The following is a 20,179-nucleotide window of genomic DNA, read 5'->3' on the forward strand; positions in this document are numbered from 1 at the left end:
TAGGGGGTGTGGGGGGGCAGTAATCCCAACGCAACAGCAGTTTGTGGGCACATTCCCGATTAGTGACACAACGGGATGCTGTGCGCGTTCTTGTCCAGATGTCCACCCATGTGCGGTCCTCTATGGCATGACCTAGATCCGTCTCCCAATGAGTCATAGGACGGCCTGGTATGGAAAGGGTCTTCTTGCATTAGTTTGTAGAGGGCCGGGATTTTCCCCCAGGCTGGCAGATCAGTTACTGTGAGCTCTAGTGGGGCAGGAGCTCGTGTTGCTGCCGCTCGGGTCCGGGGGTGGGAGCACCAATGCCTCAATTGGTCTAAGTAAATCTGTCTGTTTCTGCTAAATGTAAGGTCGCCTTGCATTGTTCGAAAGTGAGCGGGGAGTCGCCCCCCCGAAGAGTTGTCCCAGTGATTCAAGGCCTCCCACTACCCAGTTCCTGAAATTCGTTGGGTGGGCACCTGGGGAGAAAGCTGGGTTAAGAAAGATTGGAGAGAATGTACTCCGGTCCCCTGTGATACCTATCTATCTGCGGGCCCACTCCCAGGCCCTTAGCGATTGTTTCGTAGAAGTCAACAATGCAGGCCAAGCCCGTCATAGTGCGGTGGGAATAAATGGAAGGAAGCAGAGGGGGAGGGGAAGGCAGGATTGTTCGATCTCTACCCATTTCGGGCGTCCTATGGCGATTCCCCATGCCTGGAAGTGGCCAGCTGCGCTGTTATGTCATATTTGCGGAGGTCCGCCGGAGGACCGGCACCCCAGTCCTCCCAGTTTCGTGCTGGCCATCATGGTTCTTCAGGGTATCCTCGCTTTCTTTCCCTTCCAGATGAAGTCAATCATTTTCCTTTGGAGCCGCTGTAGAGGGGGGAGTGGGAGTGAGGTTGGGAGGGAGGAGCAGGCGTAAAGGAACCGAGGGAGGCGGTTCATTTTGCATGTTGTAATGCGGCCCAACAGTGAGATCTCCTGCGAATGTCAACAAGTAAGGTCCTTTTCCAATTCCTCGAAGAGGGAGGGGTGTGGGGGGGTTGCCTGGTAATTTTTTGCAGGCTGGGAGGGGATCTGAATACCCCCCCCCCCCCCCCCCCCCCAGGTATGGGATAGATTGGGTGCTCCATTGGAACAGGCTTTGCTTCTCCAAGACTTCCTTCTCACCTGGGGTCAGACCCACTCCGAGGGCCATTGATTTTTGGAAGTAAATGGCAAATCCTGCTACACTCCCGAATCCGTGGATTTCGGTCAAGGCTCATGAAAGCTTTAATGTTTGTGATAGTTAAGAGCACGTCATCTGCATAGAGAGCGATTTTATGTTGGGCGGGGCCTATCTGCGGGCCGGTAATGCGTGGGTTCCGGCGGATTCGTTGGGCTAGACGTTCCATGGCCAAGGCAAACAACAGGGGGGAGAGTGGGCATCCCTGTCTGGTTCCGCACGTGAGAGGGATTGGGTCCGATAGGCAGTCGTTGACTCTCAGCCGGGTCTTCGGGGCTTGATATTTAGCTAGAACCATTTTCGTGAAGGTGGGGCCGAAGCTAAAACCTTCAAGAGTGAGATGTAAATAAGTCCAGTCCACTTTGTCGAAGGCTTTGGTTGCATCAAGTGCCAGCAGGGCAAGTTGTTGGGCGTTCTGGCTAGCTACCTTTATTAGGTCTAGTGCTCTGCGGATGTTGTCTTTTGTCGGCCTGTGGTTTAGGAACCCAGTTTGATCCGGGTCTATGATGCTCGGAAGAATTGGCGCAAGCCGATTGGCCAGGATTTTAGAGTATATATTGGCATCCAGGTTCAATAAGGATATGGGTCTGTACAAGCGGTTATCTTGGAGATTCTTTCCGGGCTTGAGGATGAGGACTGTGATGGACTCCTGCATAGATAGAGTGATACTTCCAGTGGCCGCAAATGAGTTGAAAAGACAAGTTAAGGGGGCCCCTAATTGCGGGCAGAAGATTTAATAAAATCGGGTGGAGAACCCATCTGGACCTGGAGCTCTGGGTTTGAAGGTTTTTATGGCCGCCTCCACTTCCTCCTGTGTGATAGGTGATTAGAGTTCCTCTCTTGCCTTGGGTGTAAGAGATGGGAGAGCCGCCTCTTGGATGTAGTAACGTTGTTCATTTAGGTCCCTCGGGACTGCCGTCATTATCTCTGCCTGTTGGGCTACCGCTAGGCGTAACTTCTCATGCTCTGCATAGTGGACCACCCCCTGTGGGTCACGGAGACCTAGGATGGTGTTCTTCTTCTTCTCTTTGGCCAGTTTATTTACCAGGAGCTCGTTAGCTTTGTTGCTATTGACGTAATACCATTGTTTCGTTCTGGTCAATAGGTTTGCTGTGGCGTCAGCATAGTGCGCTTCGAGCCTCTTTCTTGCCATCTGTAGGGCCCTATAGGATTTCGGTGACCAGCCCTTTCGTTTGTGATTGGCCTCCACCTCACAGACTTCTGCTTCCAGAATAGCACGGGTCGCCTGCTTTTGTTTGTGGAAGGCCGTGCCTTGGGTGATCAGTTACCCTCTAAGCACCGCTTTCATGGCATCGCAGGTGTTGGCTGAGGAGGTATCCTCGTCGCGGTTTTCGGCGAAAACGTTTATTGTTCTGGCGATGGAGTCTCTTACTGCCATGTCCCCCAGGATAGGGTCATATAACATCCAACTGCGGAGAAGGGGAGGATCTGGGTTGTGAGAACGCAGGATGAGTGAGACTGGAGCGTGGTCAGAGAAGATCCGGGGGCCAATGATGACATTGGTAAATGTCAATATCTGAGGAAAGGCCAACAACAAGTCCATTCTAGAGAAGGTGCGGTGCACATACGAGTAGAAGGTGAAGTCTTTCTCTTCCGGAGATACCACTCTCCAGGTATCTACAACGTTCAGAGTACGGAAGAGCTGGAGCAAGGCCTTTGCCAGCTTCAGGTCCCTGGATGTTGGAGGGTGCGAGCTATCTTTCTAGGGGCCTGGGGCTCCGTTAAAATCTCCTCCAATAACGACTTGCCCCTCAAATGGTAGAAGGGACTCTTCTAGATCTTGGTAGAACCCTTCCTGGTGCTCGTTCGGTGTATAGGCTGAGATGAGGGTATAAAGTTGGCCAAGAATGACTCATTTGACCGCTATGAAGCGACCCTCCTGGCATCTCAGCGTATCCAGGACCTGGGGATGTAGGTCTTTTGCGAAGAAAATAGCAGTGCCTCCTTTCTTGGTGCCATTGGACGGCAGAAGTTGTAGGGGGGAAAAAGTCTGCTTCGCAAACCGGGGGGGGGGGGGGGCCTGGGGGCGTCTGCCGGAATTAGATGGGTTTCTTGTAAGAAGGCAACTGAGGTACCATGGTCTAGTAGCCTTTGCAGGATGGATTTCCTTTTCGGTGGGGAGTTTAGGCCCCCAACATTCAGGGTGGTGAATTTTAGCTTCTGGTGCGGGGGCTGGCTCTCCGAGCTCTCTTGCGCGTGGAGGGTAAGGGGGGGCTCACATCAGCCATAGCCGTAAGAGGCTAACTGCTTTGGGTACTTCTGTGGCTGAGGTTTTTTAACTGGACTCCAACGGGAGCCACAAACTTTGAACATCGGCCTCCAACAGGGGGCCCAAACTGTGACCAGGGGGACCGAATTTGAACTGTCTGTGGCTCCCCTAGCCACCCGGGCTGACACCAGCCCATGTTGAGGTACGCTCCAAGGGTAAAGTGATGACATCCACCTTGGAGGAGGGTATGGACTGCATGGATACCGCAGCAGGCGTTTCTAAGCATGGTTCCATCGCTAAGTATTCCTTGGGGTTTTTCCTGACCTTCATCTGGGTTTACGGCTTCTCTGGACCCTCATCCAGGGGGCGCATCCAGGCTTAGGGGAGGCTGTGCCGAGATCAGGACTCTTTCGGCCTGGAGAGGATGATCCCGGGTGCCCGAGGGAGCCCGGGCGTAAGATTGGCGCTGCATCATCTAGGTAGCTGATGGTCCGTGTGGTGCCCTTGTATGAGAATTGTAGGGCTGTCGGGAACAGCCACGGTAGCGGATCTGTTGGTCTCGGAGAAAGAGCGAGAGTGGGTGCAGCGTTCTACGCTTCTGCAGGGTCAGGGGAGAGATCGCCTGGAAAATTTGGAGAGGGGCACCCTGGAATGATAGTTCGTCAGGTGAACGGCCTATTTCAGAGATGGCCTCTTTGGTAGTGTAGAAGTGAACCCTTGTGATAATATCTGGGGGGGGCGTGCGGTCCGAGTCGGTGCCTCGACATGGGCGCAGTCTACGAGTGCGGTCAAGTAGTAGTTGGGATTCCTCTAGGTTCGGGAGCAGCGTCTGGAAGTTGCTCACGTAGTCGGGGAGGTCCTTGTCAGGGATGGAAGTGGGCACACCTCGGATACGCAGGTTATTGCGGCGGGAGCGATTTTCCAGATCCTCCTGCTTGTGCTCAAGAATCTCGGTTCTGTCCAGTAGGGACCTGACGGTGCGTTGTATTTCTGCCAGCGCGTTGGAGTGTTCTTGGGCCAGGTCTTCTGATTCCCCCATCCGGTGTTCAGCTGCGCTGATCCTTTGCTCCGTTTGTTCGAGCTTTGCAATGAGCTCCGACATGCAGGACCCAAATTCTGCTTTGATGTCGGACATTAAGGCTTGGAGGTCCTACTTAGTGGCGAGGGAGCCTTTCTCCTCTGACGCTTTTGGGGGCGTGAGTTGGACGGGATCCGTCCTCTTCCCCTTTTCGGCTGGTAGAAGCATGGTGGATATGTCCGCCGATTTGGGGGTTTTCAAAGACTTGGCCATGGTGTTGGTGAGTGGGGAGACCAGTGAAAGTGAGGGAAGAAGACGGTCGTCAGCTGGTGGGTGAGGTGCCAGTCGGTCCGTGGGGGGGGGGGGGAGGTCTCAGCAGGGTGCCGGCCGGATGTCTGCGCTGTCCTGGTTAGTGGGTCCAAACAACCCTGGGAGGCGGCTGATACTGTGATATTTCCTGCTTCTCTGCAGAGGTGTGGAGAGAGTGGGCAGCGGGGCCTATGCCTCTGGTGGCGGTGAATCTGCTGCTAGGCACCCGCCGGGCCCCCCCAGGAGGCCCGCTGATCCTGGGGCCCCTCTGGGCAATTAGTAGGAGTTGGGCAGGGTCGCCCCAGGAAGATGAGGTGGGATGTCGTGATCCGCTAAGGCTGGGAGGGCCGAGAGAGGTGCGGAGGAGCTGCTTGGGCTGTGGGGGGGGGGGTGAAGAGGGAAGCAGATCTGGTGGTCCTTTTAAGCTCACTCCACAACCCCTGCGTTGAGATGCAATGGGGAGGCTCTGGCTTCAGGTAACGGTGGGGCCCCTCCTAGTTCATTTGGTCGGTGGGTGCTCATAGTCACCTAATAGCTTCTCACCACGTGGGGGGGCTGAGATTGGGGGGGGTCCTCCCTGTGTGAGGCGCTCCGTGCCCCCTAGGTGTGTGGATGCAATGTGGGGCCCGTGGGGGCACCCACAGCTGCAGTCCGGACCAGCCCAGAGCAGCGAGGACAGGCTAGTGCCTCCGGCGGCTGATACCAGCCTGCCAGAGGTGAGGATGCAGCAGGGCACGCCCGCCGACTGCATGCCCGGACCCCAGGACGCTGCCCCCGGCGGCAATGGGGCAGATGTCCCGCCGCAAGCAGGGAATTCTTGTTGTGAGGACTTTCTCCTCTCAACGCCCCCGGTGAACCAGGCTGCATGCCGGGGTCCAGGGCAGCGGAAAACAGACTCTGCGGATCCTCAAGCGCCGCAGGTGGGTCTCCGGCAGGGCAGTTGGGCCTAAGCGGAGACCAGCGGGTGGGGCGTGAGATGCCAGCAAGCCCAGGATCAGGAGGTTGGAGAAGGAAGCTTGCAGGCAGCCGCTCCGGCGGTGCAGGCGATGACGGTGCGGGTCTCTGGTCCAAGTCGGGCCCCCGACCGGAGCTTACACTGGTCGTTCGGCAGAGCCGTCATGCGTTACAGGCAGGTGGACTAGGGAGAGCCCCTGAGGGCTGCAAAGTGGGTCTGCAGAGTGGGTCGGAATAGTGCGCCCGCCATTTTGTTTTCGTTTGCAGCCGCCGTTGGATGTTACGCGGCAGCGTTTTCAATGATCCCCAGAGCGATTTGTGCTCAGAATGCAGGAATTAGGGCACCCCAGATTCCGCCACCCAAATCAGCAGCCTTGGGGTACTGGCCATCACGGGAACCGACGTATTTTATGAGATCGCTGCGGGTCCATGCAGAGGCCATTAATGGAGGAGCCACATCACTGGCACTCCAGGCCACGCCCCCCGCCAGTGCCATTTTAATGTATGCTTAAACTTTGCATGTCAGCAAGAGACATAACATTTCTGCATAATTAGGTAACGCACACACTGTTCTGGTGAAATAAAAGAAAAAGTTACATACTTTCAATTCCAAACTTTCCCTTACACAAACAAGATTTAGGGGTGGACAAAAAGAAAAAGCACAGTACTCATTCCAAAAGGTTAGAGATTGCTCCGATGACATCGGTCTGGTGAGTGCTATGTTATTTTGTGTGCTAAAAAGAGCTCACTGAGAAGCAGTTTTTTTTTTTTAAATCTGACTTTAAATAAAAGGATTTCATTCTTATCCATGTTTTTACAAGATCACTGTGGTTCACATGGTTTTATGACTAGTCGTTAAAAGTAATGGGATTTCAAATCAGACCATACAAACTTCAAGAAACTGTTGACTGATAAAAGGCTCCACCCATACACTAGCAAAGGTCATTTCTTTTGGTAAAACAAATGAACATTAAGTGTTCTTTGATCAAAGAGATATTCTGTCAATTACGAACTGGCAGTACCACAAAACTGTTTTTACTGCTGCATAGAGCAGTGTGGGTGTATCCCAATTGTCCCATCTGCCATACCCATACTAGACATAGGGTAGAGTTGAACAATGGTACACAACGATTTCCTTGCTTTTAAGATAAGGTGTCTAGTGACAAAGGTGCCCCATTCTGAGTATCAAGACATAAGGTGCACGTGGCTTGCTGCTAAGCCGTGGCAAAGTGCCGGAGAAAGTGAACAAGTCCGGCAACATTGCTGCCCCAGTCGCTGAGACACAGCAGCGCGGGAAAGCAGAGCGGGCCTGAAATAGCAGTGATCCCCAGCGCAGGTACCCACATGTGGCGTGAGGTACACCCGGGCCCACCGGGAAGCGACAGTGTAGCAGGGTCGCGGGCTCAGATGAGTGTGGCCAACCGCATCATAATGAGGCGGCAAGCTGGGAACGCCAGCACGTTGCCAGCAGCTCCGGCAGGGGTTGGGAGCCGGGAAAGGCAGCTGGCACCAACGAAGGTCAGGCCCAGGAGAGAGAGGCACACCCAGCAGGGAGCTCCAACGACGGCTGCAGACAAAGCGAAGTGCAGCAAGAACCGGCAGAATCACCCGGTCAGAGTGCTTGGGGGCAACAAGGGGACAGCAGAGGTTTAGTTTCTTTATTTATACCATGCGCCGAACCCTGAGGTAACTGGGCGCCTGAGACTTGGAGGCGGTTACAACAGGATATAGACATACAAGATAATAACAGTAAGGGCAGATGACCGGGTTACATGGTGGTCGAAAGGCGGACATAGGATAAAAGTACAATGATTAGTGTGTCAGGCAGTGGTGGAGTTCTTGTTGGCGAGCCAGGACTTCGTTTTTGTCCTTCGTTTTTTTAAGGGAGATTTTGGGAATGGAGAGGCAGTGAGAGTACAACGTTCCGGTTGAAGCGTGTTTGTTGAACTGGTCTGCCAAGAATTTGGGGGCGTCATTGGAGAGGCATTTGTGGACGATGACGAGAGATCTAAGGGTGATTCTGTCTCGTACAGGGAGCCAGTGGGCATCTTGTCTGAAGCCAGAGATGTGTGAATGCCGCGGGATACTCCGGGCCGCTCTGAAGGCATTATTCTGCAGCTCGTGCAGTCAGTTTGTTCAAATTACGTTCTGAGGTGCCAAGGAAGAGAGTGTTGCAGTAGTCAATTTTGGAGAGCACTAGCGCTCTGGCTAGTGTAATGCAGCTGGAAGGCGAGAGGAAGGGTTTGCAGGCATTGATGAGCATATTTGTATAAGCTGTGGAGGGGAGCGGATTGGCAGTTATTGGAACCGGCAGGTAAGGTGAACACAGCAGGGTGCCCGCAAGTGGAGAGAGCTGAGCCTCCATATAGGACTGCACAGTGACCCCAAGACCACATAGGCAGCAGCAGTGAGAGGGAGCTGCCTAGATAGCACAAACGTGGTAGCTGTAACATAGGGGCAAACAAGGCTTCTCACGGCTGTAGTGTCAAAATACCTCCGGGGTGGAGAGGTAACTTGAGGCCGATACCACTGACACCACCACTGTGGGAAAATACTGTAAAATACTGCATGGTCCAAGAGACAACTGCAAAGACCGGTGAGGCCGACATAAAAACGCAGCACCGACAATAGGAGGGAAGCTTAGAACGGTGCTGGGAACAGGAGAGCAGAAGGAATCACCAAACCACCATAAGGGAGACAGGAAATACAGGCAAGACCAGACAGCTCCCAGGACATGGCAATGAGCAGGGAGGAGATGCTGCAATGCTTCCATGACACTGAAACCAAACCGAGATTCCCTGCAAGTGCAATTTGCGGATATGAAGGCCAATATGAAACAGACCATGCAGGAAATGAGAAGGGACGTAGCGAACTTGGGAGCTCGTAAAATTGCCAATGAAAATGCTATACAAGAACTGGTGTAAGATTCAAGGAAGAATTACTAACTGCTGGAGAACCTGTCGAGAGTGCCACACAATTTAGAAACACAATGTAGAGGACCTTGAGAATCGCTCCCGCAGGTCAAATATTCGAATTAAGAACCTTCCAGAAAACAAAGGCTAAGGACTTGAAGTCGGTGCAAGACATCCTTGGGGAAATCCTAGGAGCAGGAGGCCCGGTAGTGCCAATCCCAATTAACCGAATACACAGGGTGGGCGCCTAGCGGAACGAACCAGGCGACAGAGCGAGACGTGCTAGCAGCATTGACGTATTTCAACCAACCAGAAAGAACAAATCCGTTATGCCGCGCGAACAGCTGGTGCAGATGAACTGGGCAGAGATCCTCCTCTTCCATGACATGGCAAAATCTACATTGAGCAAACGTCAGGCAATGTGCCCAATGACAAGGGCTCTTCCACAAAAAAGTTACGATCTGCGAGGAGGGGATGATCCATACTACAATTGGAAGAAGAGGCCAAGCAAGGAGCTGCATCAAGCGAGTGAGCCTCACTAAGGAAGAAACCAGGGGAATGGATAAAGGTACTCGGAAAAGACAAGAGCGAACAGACCAGACAAGAATTCCTTATCAAGTTTCAGAAGTACTCAATGGAAATGAAGCCTCAGTAGGGAAAAGGCTGGGACCCTCCCCGTGAAGTAACAGACACACAGAAGAGAAAAAATGCACTACAAGCACAAGGAACCACAGAGTATGAACCCACAAATTTGACAGATGGCCAATATACATACTGACATGACCCAGACTGCAGCAGTGAAGGGCACACGGGGGGAATGGAGGGGCGCCACTGGGTTTGTAGCAGGGGTAGTTGTTCCCTACAATATTTCTGGGTTCAACAGGCGAGTTGATACCCCCCTGACCCGTTAGGAACTTTGGCTCGCACCAGAGGAGGGAGGGGTTGGAGGGAGGGATATGGGAAGGAGGCAGAGGGCGTGGTTTGAGGAAACAGGGGGAGTGGGGGGTAAAATCGGATCCACAGGCACCCAAATGTACGACAAAGGTGGCCAGGGTGAGGGGGACCCCAGATCCCAATACACAGGAGTGATGCATTGAAACACAATGGGGCAGACAAAATCAGATCTCAGGGGGTGGGACGTGATATGGGAGCGCACTTTAAGCTTCCAACATATAACATGCGGGGCCTAAACACCCCGGTCAAGAGGAAGAAATTAGAATAATAACTGGGGTAAGAACGCCCAGAGGTACTAGCTCTCCAAGAAACCCAAATCTTTAAGGGGGACAGGCTAAGCCTCAAATTAGGAGGATACCCCACTCTGTATCAAGCCAATGCGGAGAGGATAATGAAAGGAACCCTCGTAGCATTTAGACAAATACATGACCTCACGATTATGGATACTAAGGTAGATAAGGGAGGCAGATACCAATTTGTTAAATTCAAGATGGGGGCACAGATTATGACAATAGCCTCAATATAAGCCCCGAAACGGGATCTTAGATCTACACTGGCCACACTTGAGATCTTTGCTCAGGGGAAATAATTGTAATGGGCGATGTGCAGATTGCATGGGACCCACATAAGGATTGCAGCGCAAAGAAATATCATGGCCAGGTGACCCCCACGAATGCCATGAAGTGGAGAATAGACCGCTTGGCACTAAAAGATGTCTGAAGAACTCTCAACTGAGACACGGATGGATACACATACTACTCACATTTACATTTGGCATTTGGGCCTCTGCCACTGTAAAAGGTAAGATCAGGCAGATGGAGGTTGGGCCTATGCTCCGCTAGTAGCATCCATGCAACGTCAGGGTCGACCCAATTAGCTTTGGAGCTGGTCCTTACAGAGATACTAAAAATATGGGGGATAAAATTAGAGAATATATTTTAAAAAAATATATATTTTATTAATTTTATTCAAACCAAACAATAATGCAAACAAATCCAACACGCAGTGTAATTTACAACAATTCCATTAGATACCATTTGTATTTTTCTATTTTGCCACTGCTCCCCAAGTCCCACCCTCCATCATGAGCCTATTTGTGCTTCGCGCTCAGCATCTGCTACATGTGGCCGGGTCTCACCATCTTCGGATTCCGTCGGGTCCGATATAGATCCGAACAGTTCCGCTATTAATAATTTCCATGCCATCAAGGTACCCACTTCTTCCTCCCCACTCATGCTGCTCGCCTCCTGCCATATTACCGTTTCAGCCTCCGCCCATTTCTGTAACTCCTTCCACCATACCTCCACCCGTGGCTTGTGGCATTTCTTCCATCCCATGGCGATCCTCTGTTTTGCTAGCACATATGCCAAGTTTCTCAGTTTCTCAACTTTTGTCGCTAATTTTTGTGCCACTTCGCCTCAGAAACTTTCGATTACTGGGCATGACCTCAGAGGGGTCATGTATGCTCTATGCGTTATGTACAGCTGTATTTTTTTTTTAAGTCTAGCGTTTGACACTTTTTTGTGATATCCCAGGGCGCGTTCCCACATCCCATCTCCCATCGGGGCCCCCACCTCCTCCTCCCAATCAAGTCTCAGATGTGTCAATTCCTTCCCCACCTTGGTCATCACCATCTCATACAATCTAGAAATCTAATGCCCCCCTTGCGATATGTCATATATTACCCCCACAGTAGCATCTGGTTCCTCCGCCAACACTGTTTCAGGCCACGTTTTCCAAATTTTCTGAACCATCCTATGGTATGTAACATATTGGCCAGTGTGTAATCCCACCTCCGCCCCAAGTTCTTCGAAATCTCTAATGGTCCCCTCTTGCCAGATGTCCCCTAACGTTAGCAGCCCCACCGATTCCCAGTAGGTTCTGATAATCACCCTCAGCTGCTCGTCCCCTGCCGCTAATGCGACCAGCGGTACTTGCGGGGAGCACGGGAATGGGTCCTCCATCATCCGACACGCTCGACGCCACATTTTCCACCCCATCATCATCATTTTAGGGCGCTCCTTCATATCTGTCTCAGGCAACCATATCATTTCTCTTAAGTAAAATGGGGTGCAAACCCGCCCAAACAACCTATGTTCAGGGGTCACTTCGTCGGAGAGCCAATTGGCTACATATTGTAATTGACTTGCTATATAGTAGACCTCAAAATTGGGCAGCCCGATACCTCCCTTTTCGTAGAAGTTCTGCAACTTCCATAGCGCTACTCTATTCCGGGTACCATGCCATAGGAAGTCCCTGCATATACTATTCAATTCAGTGAAGAACTTCTTGGGTATCATATTTGGGGTATTATTAAAATAATGTAAAAGCCTAGCTCCTAAGCATTGCCCCCCGTCCCATCATGGCTAGGGGCAACTTCTCCCAAAACTTCATGCATTTCCAGGTTTTCTCAACAGCTACCACGGTGTTGTGCTTATGCTCCTCTTCTGTGGTGTGATACACATCTATGCCAAGGAAAGAACCAGGCACCCATGGTATCTGTAACACTGGCAACCTTTCCTTCGGGCTACCCTTATAGCTACCTAGGGGGAATATACTGGATTTTTGAGGGTTCACCGCAATGCCGGACAACCCTGCGTATTTCTCCATCACTTCAAGGATATATTGAAGATTCTCTTCCGGGTATTTCAGGTACAGTAATAAATCATCCGCATAGAAGGATATTAGATGCCGCTCCCCCCCAACCTCAATACCTATTGTATCGTACTGTTGCCTGAGGTATATCGCTAGGGGCTCCAGGGCTAGAATGTAAAGCATCGGGAACCAGGGGCACCCCTGCCTGGTACCTCTACTAAGCTGCCATCTCTCGGATATCACTGATCCCGTTTGAACTCTGGCTAACGGCTCACTGTATAGCATTTTCGCCAACCTGATATACCCCGGCCCTACTCCGTAACCTCCCAGGGCCGCCAGCAGCCATGGCAACTTAACGGAGTCAAAAGCTTTTACTGCGTCTAGGGATACAATCGCCATTTCGCCTTCATTTCTATCCGCCCAATCGATCACACGGTGGAGTCTCCTAGGATTATGGGTAATATTCCTGTTCGGAACATAGCCGTTTGATCCGGGTGGATTAAATTTACCAATTACTTTTCGCAATCTGTTTGCCAGGACAGCCGTCAGTATCTTGCTGTCCTGGTTCAGCATCGATAAAGGCCTGTAGGAGCTACAACTATACCCCGGTTTGTTGGGTTTAGGAAGCAGTAGTATGATCGCTTCTCTGAGTGACTCCGGCAACCTTCCCATCTCAAACGCTTCGTTAAGCATGTCTAGCATTGGGGGGTAGTACTTCTCTATATACTTCGTAAAATTCGCTAGGGAATCAATCTGCTCCTGGGGGTTCCCTAGCGAATGGTGGGCAACTGCTTCACAACCTCCTTCAACTCCTCCAGGGTGATTGGTGCATCAAGCTCTTCTCATCACTTATCTTAGGTAATCCTATATCTTCTAGTGTTTCGGTTATTTCCTCTTGACTACATCCCTCCTTGTCCCCATATAACACCCTATAATAATCAGCAAATTCCTTGTTGACTCCTTCTTGAGCGTCTACTACATCGCCATCTTCTCTAGTTCTTGTCCTAATCGGGGGTCTAGGGGTCTCACTCTTGTACAGCCATGCTAAAAGCCTACCCGTTTTATCTCCTCCCGCGTGCTGTCTTTCTACATACTTTTTATAATTGAGGTTACAGAGCCTTTCCCAATGTTCCGCGCATTGCTGTTATAGTTTAAGTACTAGCTCAGTGTCCACACTGTCACTTCCTAATGTTTTCTAGTTCATCTTCAACTATTTGTAGGTCAGCCAGAACCCCACCTTGCAGGCCCTTTGACTTCGCTGTGGCTGCCCCCCGCATCACCACCTTAAAAGCTTCCCATAGTGTACCCGCTGAGTCAACACTACCAGTATTCGTTTCAAAATAGTTAATGATCTCATCTCTTATGTCCTCACGAAAGACCGGATCTTTGAGTGCCTCCGCTCAGAGGCGCCACGTCGGGATCCGCGCCCTCGGGGGGCAGTATTTCCACCCAAGAATCAGGGGCGAGTGATTCGAGAGGACCCTCGCCTTGTGTTCTATTTGAGTGCTCTCTGCCACCACATCCGGCGTGGCAAAGACATAGTCCAATCTTGTGTGTAGCTGCTGCGGGGCAGAATAATGTGAATATTGCTCATCATTGGGATGTTTTGCTCTCCATACATCTACCAAGCCGAAATCATCTAGTAACACCTGCAATGCTTTGACCGCTGGGGTGGGCCTATCAATCCTGCTGTCACATCTATCCACCTTGGGGTTCATTACACAATTGAAATCCCCGCCCCAAATAACCACGCTTCCCACACACATACTAAGACTGGTGCACAGAGTCCTGAAGTATGCCGCCGTGTTATGGTTAGGAGCATACCTATTCACGATGCATACCTCTTTATTCTCCAACAGCCCTCTCAATATAACCATCCTCCCGTCAGTTTCCGCCATTTCCTGCAGTAGCTGAAACGGGACACGAGGTACCACACAGACAAGCACTCCCCTAGCGTAAGCAGAGTACGACGAACCCACCACAATCCCTTTCCATTTTTTCCCCCAAACTAGCTCCCGCTTCTCCCGCGTCAAATGCGTCTCCTGTAACAATGCAACATCTATCTTTTGCCTTTTCAAATACAGCATGACCTTATTCCTCTTCATATAACTGTTAAGTCCCCTGACATTCCACGTCACTATCCTGAGATCTCCCATAGCGCTTTGATATCTTCCTCCCTCATTTCCAACCGAACCCTCCCGGTCATGCTATGCAGATACAACCCTCCAACTCTTCCATGTAGGCATCATGATCAAACTTAAACCCCCCCCCCAAAACTATGTACACCCCAAACTTCCCACCTCCCTTCCCTCCCCCCACCCAACCCCTTCCCAAAAACGCCCCCTCCAACTGTTGCCTAGCTCCATCCCTGGATCTCAGGCACCCCCACGTCTAGCCCCGTCCAGCACAAACTTTATGCTCAGGGTTCAGTAGGGTAAAGTCGCCCTAATGGCCACTTATTAGTATTTTGGGGGTGGGTTGCCTCCATCCTATTGCTCCCATTAACAAATGTATTACGCATTGTGTCAACCCTATGCAGCTTCCAATTGCAATTTACCTACTATATTCCAGTCCATGACGGGCACCAGGGCCAAATGCTATCCAGTGTTCGACCAGTCTCGCTTCCCGGTATAATCCGGTACCCCCAATGTCAGTGGCACCAGTTTTTCAGCCATCCTGTTCCTGCCGGTCACGGTCCACTTCTTGTTCCGGGCAGCCCTGCAGATCCAACCACGTTACCACCTCCTCGGGAGTGTCAAAAAAAAAAAGAGCGCTCTGCTGTTATGTTGTACCTTCAGCTTTGCCGGGTACAGGAGCATGTACTTGATGCCTGCTGCTCGCAGCCTCCTCTTGACTGCCACGTAGCTGTATCTCAGTCTCTGCACCAGCAACGTATAATCTGGGTATGCTGTAATGTTGGCGGATGCTCTCCGTATTGTCCCACGTTTACGAAAATATTCCAGGATCTTCTCCTTATCTCTATAGTTCAAGGTCCTTGCTATGATAGGTCGCAGCGGAGCCCCAGGTCGCGGTTTCCTCATCAAGGCCCGGTGCGCCCACTCCACCGTGAATCCCTGCGAAAGCTTATCTGCTCCTATTTCTTGTAGGATCATGTTTTTAACGTAGTTTGTAGGATCTTGACCCTCATCCCTCTCCGGCAGGCCGACCACCCGTATGTTATTTCTCCTCGCACTTCCCTCCACTTCTTCCACCCGATTTTCGAGGTTAGCAACCTGCTGTTTGAGCACATGAACTTCCTTTGCATTAGTTGTGCTGACATCAGTATTGGTCTTTACTGCACTCTCCAGCCCACTTGTTCTCTCTGCCTATCTCCTGACATCTTGCCGTAACAGGGCAAGTTCAGTCCCAACCGCATCGATTTTGCCCTCCAGGGCTGTCCGTAAGTCCGCCATTGCTGCCCCCCACTTGGTGCTCATCTCCGATATAGCCTCCAGGATTTGGTGCTCATCTCCTCCTGGGGCTTCTTCGGCAGTAGTCGTGGACGCGCTCTGCTCCGATGTTGTGGGGGTCCTCTGCGCTTTCGCGAAGACCTCCATTGTGGGTTGTCTGGTCTTGGTTCTCAGACTTTTCACCGACATGATGCAACCTTGCAAAGGCCGATGGTACCTACAAGATGCATATACCCATTCGCTGCGTCCCCTTTGTTCAGGATCGGTCGCCATTTTGTTTCGGGCGTACAGATCTCGGCGCCACTTATTGTGTCCGTATTTGCTCATCCACTCCTCGGTGCGGCTTCGGGATGTAATCCCTACGTGCTCGACGCTTCCACCTTATTGTGTGAACGCCGTCCTTCTTGTACGTTTCGTGTATCGTCCAGGTCTAGTGGTAGCACCAAGGACGTGCCGCACATCCCATGGCCCAGTGGCCCCACGCGGTGTACATCCTCGCGGGTTATTCGTGGGCTTCTCTCCGGTAGTCGGCCACTCACTGTCCCATCCGCGCTGCACGCATGCAGTCCGTTCACTTCCCGCCTGGCACCCGATTTCAAGTGCCGCCGGGGGTCCTTTTGTGTTGGCAAGCCGCCATCTTAGTATCCATTCCGCCGCTCTCGGATCAGGACTCAAAGTGGCCTAATTCAATCTGCTGTGTCCACTTTCTCTCGCCGATACGCTCATCTGCTGCCTGAGATATTCACCCAGATACAGTATCTTTTGTCGCTGGAATCAGCCGTCAACACATGCGTTTTGCTTCGAATCAATAAGTCAGATCACGGAGCTCCAAGGAATTGCAGCCTACTCCATGGCTGCTTGGCCACGCCCCGCAAATTAGAGAATATTTCATTAACAATTACACTCCAGACATGGCCGGAGCTACAGTGTGGGATGCCTTTAAGGCTGTCATGCAGAGGAACCTCTTTGCAATAACGGCGACAAGGGACAAACGGCTGATGATATTGGAGGAGGGATTAGAGGCCAAACTAAAAGATCTTGACACGGATGGCACAGCACCAAAGCAGGGCAATTAAACGAGAATATGAAGTGTGCGAGGGCAATTGGATATATTATATTCAAGGAGAGCGGAGAGAGTCCTCCTCTATGCCAGACAAAAATATTACCTAAAGGCAAACAAAGCAGACAGCCTACTGGCCAGATATCTTTGAGGGAAAAGGGCCAAGAGACTATACTCCAAATAAAAAAAACAACAAGGTGAGTTAATCACGAACACCCGAGACCTAATAAAACAATTTAAGGAGTTCTACTCCAAGCTATACTCATCAGATTCCCCAAGCCACGAGAAAGCATTTATCTGCATTCACTACCCCTCCATAAGATATTGCAGCTAATTAGAGAATGCCTAGAGTCAGATAACAGGAAGAAGTAACCCAGGCCACCAAGGAACTGCCGCTTAACAAAAGCACCAAAGCCAGATGGCTATAGTGCAGTCTTCTACAAAATGTTCCAGGCTACACAAGCCCAGAGATTGACAATCCTCTACAACTAACTCGGGATATGGGCAAAATGAAAGTGGCTAATATGGTGTTATTCCCAAGAATGAACAAAGATACCACACAATGAGGGTCTTACTGACAGATCGCATTGATTAATCTGGGCGTAAACATACATACAAAGATATTGGCGAACCAAATGGAAACCATACTCTCAGAGCTGACCATGCCAGATCAGTCGGGATTTATAAAAAACAGACAGACCTTTGATAACATTAGAAGAGTCTGCCATTTGATATAAAAGGTATTCAAGACTAAACTACCGTCCAGTCTGCTAGCGTTCGACGCCAAGAAAGCGTTTGATCGCGTGTAATGGTCCTTCCTGTTTCTAACAAGGGAACTCGTGGGCTTCGGTCCTGGCTTTATTAGCATGGTCCAGGCTAATTATGTGGATCCAAAAATAAGGATGTCAATAAATGACTCCCCTTCTCACCCGATCACCATTAGAAGAGAACAAAACAGAGTTGCCCACTGTTGTATGCAATTTATTTGGAGCTGCGGCTGACAAAAATTCAAATGACGGGACAAATCAAGAGTATCCTGTTCGGGGGGAAGGAATATAAAATCATGGCGTTTGCAGATGACTCGATTCTTACAATTACGGACCCAGACAGGTCCATACTTGGGATATCCCAAGAACTATAATTGTTTGGGTAAGTAGTGGGCCTAAAAGTTAATACTAAGAAATCAGAAATGCTAAACCTATCCCAGAGTGCCGCTCGGGTGACCACACTTCAAAGTAGCGCCCCATTCACTATGGTAGACAACTGATTTATATACCTAGGCATCCAAATCACCACATCCATAACATCAGTGTACGTGGCAAACTATGTTCCCCTCCTGGCGAGTGCGAGACAAATGTTGGGCAAATGGGGCCCATGAAGGGATCATGGTTGGGTAGAGTTAATATGATCAAAATGGTGAGCCTCCCAAAAATAATGTATGCGTTTCAGGCACTGGCGGTCAAGCCCCTGCAGGCTTTCTTCAAATCCCTCCATAAACCAATATCAGCATTTATATGGGGTACAAAGAAACCCCGGATCTCAATGAAAGTGATGATGGACGCATGTGATCAGGAGGACTGGCCCTCCCGAATTTCCACACTTACTACGAGGCATCACAGCTTAGAGTTATACAAGAATGGCTAAAGGGGAACTCCGAGAGGATCTGGAGCAGAGTGGACAGGGCGATAGTGGGGAAATCCTTGGATGCGGTACTACGGCTGCCTTAAGCAGAAATGCCTAAGAAAATGCACAAAAGTGCACTCGCTGCCCTGTTGGAGGAAATATGAGATGAATAGATTATACAGAAAGGGATCCCCACATTTCTATCACCATTTACACCACTACTCCAGGGCCTAGACATCAAGTCATTCGACCAATACAAATACTTTGGGGTACAAGAAAAAGACTCTGATATCAACAACTTTTGTCACTGGCTGGTTAACCCGCAGGTGAATGCAGCGGCAATGAGACAATTCACACTGTTTGAAAAATATAACGTCACTAACACAGGCGTTATAGAAAGATAGTATCGGATCTCTATAAATTGTTATTGGTGGACCCTTTGACTCCAGGGAGCCAGAACAATGGAAGAATCTATGGGCCGACATCCCCAAATTGACGAGAGTGTTCCAGATCCGGGAGAGGTGGATATAAATCATGGCTATGTGGCACTATACCCCAGCTAAAATGAAAATAATGTACTCTAATGCCTCTGAATTATGATGTAGGGGATGCAGAGGGTTGGGAGGTTGGGGCCGTATCTGGTGGTCTTGCCCAAAATTGAAGCAATTCTGGGGGAGGTGAATAGCAATCTGGGGGAAAGGTTTGGTATGCAGGGGGGTGGAGACACGGAACAAGTGCTGCAGGTCTTAAGGGTCAAGTTCAGAGAGCCATGAGCAGAAGCCAAAGCAAGGCTTATGTATACGGTCCCTGGTGGTGCTATTAGTGATGGCACAAAGATGGAAACAACCGAACATGCCAGTGGAACAAGAAGCTATGGCATTTTGTATCGATGGAGTGGCTGACATACTCTGTTCAGGGAGAGCAAGCTACTTTAGTAAAGATTGGGGAATGGTGCTGTCCTTTTTACATAATGACTACAGGGAGTCCATGCGACCACATAAACTGCGTATCCTGGGTAGAAAGTAAATCTTTAGATGAAGTCAATAATTATTGTGTTTGCATTTGATACGGGGACGGGAGGGGGTGATGGGGGAGAGAGGGGTTAGATTGTAGAACAAAAATAAAGACTTTAAAAAAAAATAATAATAAATAAATAATAATTGAACTGCTGGCATAAACAAGACAGGATTCCAAATAAAGTGACATGCTCATCATGGTAGGCTTCATTTTGATGCTCCTTCACCAATAGAGGTGCACAGGGCATGGCTGTGAACCACCCGGGCCATTTCAGGAGCAGAAATCGAATGCCATTATCTACAAATCAATGCTGGGAAGCAGTTTATTTCCCTTTTCTATAGTACACTCTTGTGGCCCTGTGACCAAACTGATCATCCAAAAGGTGAACACCACTACCCGAACACCCATTAACTAGGTGTAGAGACATTGGGTCACATTCACTGGAGGTGATGCTAACATGCCAGGAGAGCTGCAGGCACAAGTTAATCACAAATTCCAATTAAACACCGTGGAGCAGTCCTGAGGGTTATCTACCAAAGTTTACCAAGGAATGGAGTAATTTATGTGCCACAGGAAAAACATTCTGTGAGAAGCCAGACATGAGACGAGGACACAGTGAGCTCATGGTTTTGGCTATAAACAATTTTTCAAAATAAAAACGGGGTTGGAGATTTAATAAAAAACATGTTTCAGGAAGTGGGAGAGCTGTTGGGACATAGAGTGAATTGGGACAAAACAGAGATTTTTCCATTGTCTAGCCGATGTGATTGTAATGTTTTGCGTTCGTGGCATTGTAAGTGGTCTCCGAGGGGTGTCAAATATTTAGGTATGCATATCATCAGAGATTTGAAGAAATTGCTGCAATTTAATTTGGACTTGGTAGTCACAAATAT

At 50.2% G+C, this 20,179-nt stretch overlaps 1 protein-coding gene across 1 annotated transcript in view; it reads right to left on the reverse strand.

Annotated features, from left to right (window-relative positions):
* NUDT1 (nudix hydrolase 1) overlaps positions 1-20,179 on the reverse strand; it is a 159,991-nt gene that overhangs the window by 72,388 nt on the left and 67,424 nt on the right. The gene's annotated exons all lie outside the window — the stretch shown is intronic.

Source organism: Ambystoma mexicanum, chromosome 2q (genome assembly GCF_040938575.1).
Source record: "Ambystoma mexicanum isolate Mex_15411 chromosome 2q, UKY_AmexF1_1, whole genome shotgun sequence".
Lineage (NCBI taxonomy): Eukaryota > Metazoa > Chordata > Amphibia > Caudata > Ambystomatidae > Ambystoma > Ambystoma mexicanum.